Source organism: Aegilops tauschii, chromosome 2 (assembly GCF_002575655.3).
Source record: "Aegilops tauschii subsp. strangulata cultivar AL8/78 chromosome 2, Aet v6.0, whole genome shotgun sequence".
Classification (NCBI taxonomy): Eukaryota; Viridiplantae; Streptophyta; class Magnoliopsida; order Poales; family Poaceae; genus Aegilops; species Aegilops tauschii.
The window spans coordinates 602843937-602848668 of NC_053036.3; the positions used below are offsets into that span (position 1 = coordinate 602843937).

A 4732-nucleotide genomic window follows, 5' to 3' on the forward strand; every position below is an offset into this window, starting at 1 on the left:
GCCCCTCTACACTTTCTCCATCGAGCGGGTAGCTAGATTGCTGCACAAAAGCATCAGAGGGGCAAGAATGTGCAGCGAACCAAAAGTCCTGAATCACTTAGGAAATTTCATTTTGTTATTATTCTCTAGCGCTTTGGATCAAGATCAACTTAGGTTTACTCTTCAGATAGTTCAGACAACTGCCAAGCTGATAACGTTGGGAAGTCATTCGGTTGGTGCCGGAACGTATGCACGTTCTAATTTCATCGTGCAGTCGTATTAAACGGCACCGTCACGGAAGCAGCGTTTTGGCTCCCGCGCTCAGCTGAGCTCTTTATCTGGACCATAGAGTAGTCTCGTGATTTGTGCCACTTTCTAGTTTTGAGATGAAATACGGACCGTGTACGTGGGGAAAATACGACTGTTCGCTCTCTCTCTTCAGTTACTCCGTCTTCTTTCTCATCTTTATTTCTCAAGCATTGATGTGAGAAGCTACCAGTTTCTCGATCAATTCTCTATCTTCTTAGTCCTGTCACCTGTGACTATGAGGCTCTCGTTAATCCTTGCCGCTGGCAGCGAGGGCGGCCGCATGCCATAGCCATGCAAAGCACTCGCGGTTCCGGCTAGCCCCTCCCGAGTTCACACCACAGACGTACTGTTCTATGAGCTCGGCATCCGAGACGGAGAAGACCATGGGGGTCCCCGCCTAACATGCAAGATCCCGAGACGGAGAAGACCATGAGCTCAGCATCACCGTCCAGTTTGATGCTCGGGACTGTTCGATCCCGCGTCGCCGGCGTCGGCCAACGCAAGCAACCAGGCTCAACGACGTCGCGGGCGAACGCATGCAGCAGCGTGCACGAGCAGATAGATAAGGTGCCCTTTTTGGCACCCGGCGGCCGGCGTCGAGCGTGGCGCATCGCTGTCATTAACGCACGCCCTGGTTGGCTGTGCTCTTTGTAAGCATGTGTCTGACGATTCTTTTTACTCCCTCTGTTTCATAATGTAAGACGTTTTTTGACACTACACTAGAGTCAAAAAAACGTCTTACACAGAGGGAGTAATTTCCAACGAGTAATGCTAATCATGATAAGAGCTAATGGAGGATAATCGGTTACTGCTAATTTGTGCCTTCCACTACTGCTGAGATAGTGACATCTTTAATTTGCAGTACTAAACATACAGTTTATTTTCTTAATTAGTGAACCGATGTTACATCTGACAGAAATAAAAGAGGTGCATGCCCATCAGGCTCGTGAATCAATGGGACCTACTGACTGGGTGCAGTGTTGCAGTGACGCTGTTGCTGCCAGGACATAGACTGGTGTGTGCCAGGCTTATATAGACATATTTTAGAATGTAGATTCACTCATTTTGCTTTGTATGTAGTTATTTGTTGAAATTTCTAGAAAGACAAATATTTAGGAACAGAGGGAATAGAAAAGCAAAAATACACATCATATATACACTGACGAGCACGAATCTAGAAGCATACTGGGAGCCTAGATAGAGAGCTCATCTGAGCCCGACCGCCGTTTTGCATATCCGCACGTCACCGTATACTACTGTTGGACGCCGCGTATGTTTCCCTGCTTCCTACCCCGCACTTAATACACCTACCAACGCCTGATTGTTCCATTGGTCCACCTAGCAGGAGCAAGCGAGCTCGTCCACTCTATGGCCACTCTCCAGTAAATGTTCTCTGTATGTTACCTTCAATTTTAGCAAGCTTGCAACCAACAAATAGATTTCTGACACCTGATGCGCTAGATAAAGCACACTTCACAAGTGTCAGATAGTCCAATTCCAGCTTGCCTTCTAGATCAGGAAATTGACCTGTTTTCATACAAGTAGAATCACACCAAGATGAATGAGGAAAGGCGTCGAAAAAAACGAGAGCCGGTGCATTTCTCCAGCTCCAGGCACATCATTGTTAAGCAGTGAAAGCTGGCCAAGAGCATAGACTGCGACCATGTCAGATAGCAAGTAAGCCAACGAAATCAGAAGCCTCAGCCTTAGTTAGTTCTGCACCGCCGGAGGCCACCAGAAAAGAAGATGAAAATCTGTAGCGTGAAGCCTAGGAGCACCAGTAGCTGTAGCTCCCAATCATTCCATAGTTCCATCAGCATCAGCATCTTTAGAATTAACAGTGTGCTTCCCTCGGTCCTGTATATATATGCACGTCAGTATGTATGTCAACTTAACTGAACAATGTCAGATCAGTGTGGTTTATGTTACAGCACCATGGACATTGTTTATATTCTTATTAATCTCTCTCCTATGATCATAATATGGAACCAGATAGTGTTAACATTATGCTCGACTCTGCAACCAAGCATCATACGACAAAACAGTTAAGTAAAGCTAATATGTTTTGCTAGTTTACAAGTACAAGAAGGGTCACAAGTACAAATCTCTATCAAATACCCAAAAAGTACCCAGGATTTCTGTGTATACCAGATGATATAGCGCACCAATATCGCATTAAAGATCAAACAAGAAATTCAGAAATGTAAAAGCATGTTAAGAATGGACATACGAGATTTACATATGCACTTCTATAACAAATTAGCTCACTACTAAAAATTGAGGCACACCTGCCTTAGAAGAATTGTGTTGCACCCTAGCAGATCAGTGCTCCTCTCCTCTGAGCAACAAACTTTGCAAACTTCATTTCAAAGCGTTCCTTTGAGGTCACCTGTATACATATGTATAAAGTACAGATGAAATATATAAATGCAAACAAGCATAATGCGAAGAGATGCTTAATTTCCAAGGATCATATCCATGGTGGGGAACTTACTTCCAAGCATACTCCTGATTCCTTCCTTGTACTTCTAAACAAATGGCATATGTTCCTCTGTGCAACAAAACTTAGAAAACTTCGTTCCAAATATTCCTTCAAGGTCACATGTGTGTGTGTGTGTGTGTGTGTTTGTGTGTGTGTGTGTGTGTGTGAAGTACAGAGGAAAGATATTAATGTAAACAAGTGTATATAAAGGCGAAGAGATGCTTAATTTCGAAGGATCATGTGACCAGGGGTAATCATATCAGAGCGCTGATACATGTTCATGGTTGGCCTGTTATGGATGCAGGAGCGGCGATCGCCATGATGACAAGCTCCAATCTTGAAGTAAAAAATGGACAGTTGACACTGTCTTTCTCTGTACCAAATATCGAAGCCAAGCGTTCCGCCATTGTTTGAAACTAGTCAAGCTGACCACAAGCCTGCAAAGTCAAATGTTTAGTGATGAACATCATCAAAACACATGTTAGCAGTGCTCCAGTATGCATAAGGCTCCCAGTCTTTAAAAGAGTAGTGCCTTGCGTAATCAGCCTTTAAATTAATGTCTAAGTGTTTCATAATTCCTGACCTAAAACTAATTGAACCATGATTTTTTCGAAACCTAAAAGGAGTAAAAGTAGACGTGAAACAGTGATCAAAATGTGTGGTGTTGCAAGAGCTGCTAGTTGATGCAAGAACAGAAGGGCAAACTGTATGTGCCAGATTCTAACCCATGTAATCTCACCAAAGTAAAATGCCTTGCGCACAACTAGCCTTAAACAGGTGCTATACTATTTGACAGACTCTGTGTTTCAGATGTCTTTCCAAGTGGATGAAGCTCTAATAGCATGCCCAACTTTTATTTATTACTCCCTCCGTCACAAAATAAGTGTCTCAAGCTTAATACAACTTTGTACTAAAGTTAGTACAAAGTTGAGACACTTATTTTGGGACAGAGGGAGTATCTTTAACATTACAGATGGCAACCAGTAACTTTAAGGACTTCAATTGAGCATTAAGGTTATTTTCCAAGGAGCAGCAACTAGGGCCTGCAGTACAAAGCATAACAATTTCACATTCTTCCAAGATATAACACTAATGCATACTGAGTCTTATGAACGCACCTACTCAAAACTGTTAATATTAGAACATGCAGGATACAAAATAGATCATATACAGGGTTACAATGTTTTTCCAATGAAGCCATTATCTATATCATACGGGTGTTATTTGACCTAAAATCTGCACTGCGTTCAGATAGTTACCCTGCAACTGCACAAACAAGATAATTTTTAGACTAAGATGCTTAGTGCATCTGTCCCTGCAACTGCAAAAGAGCCCACAAAACCAAAAGGCACAAACAAAGCAGATTTTTCTGTCGCACATGAATACTTCCTTCTCAGGTAGGCCATGCTTATCCATCCAAAAAGAATTCCATTTCGTCCATTTAAAAACCTAATATGCACACCATTTTAGATCATTATAAATTGGGGAAAAAGGTCCAGGAAATATACTACCATCCAGAATACTATGTATGTGGAGCACTTGATATGCATAATTACAGCAAAGCGTTGTTACGGGAGCAGAATTAGTAGGCAGACGAGTTACCGTTGCTCTACAGAATCCAAGTATATATTGGAGTTAGGACTGTACAGGTTAATAAAAGTTAGGACTACGTGTAGAAATGCATGAGCTGCGTGCATATATGGTCCAAGGCTAAGCCTACACTATATCCTTTTCCTGATTCAAATTCATTTCAACTCCAATCAGCCTTATTGATTCAAAGTCCACGTGCTGAATAAGCTCATCGCATGTGCTGCTGCAGCCAACAGCAAGGCAAAAAACAAGGCTTATTACCCATTGACCATATTTGCTGTTGAGCTTCTCTGTATCAGGATATCAGCACCATGAATCCATGATCAAGTAACATGCCAAATTTCGGGAGGGGAGTCGAGAGACAGGACTTAC

The 4732-nt window shown here is 42.5% G+C and overlaps 1 long non-coding RNA gene across 5 annotated transcripts in view; it reads right to left on the bottom strand.

The window, feature by feature from the left end:
* Positions 1–1329: 1329 nt before the first annotated feature.
* Positions 1330–4732, bottom strand: part of LOC120973804 (uncharacterized) — a 30608-nt gene continuing 27205 nt past the window's right edge. For 4 of the 5 annotated variants that reach the window (XR_006670693.2, XR_012203431.1, XR_012203432.1 and 1 more), the window contains 3 exons: positions 2783–3207; positions 2577–2677; positions 1330–2145 (listed from right to left, as the gene is read on the bottom strand). This is a non-coding gene — a long non-coding RNA (uncharacterized lncRNA). Of the gene's footprint in view, positions 2146–2576; positions 2678–2782; positions 4651–4732 lie in introns of all 5 variants that reach the window. The other variant, XR_012203433.1, reaches the window with a different exon arrangement.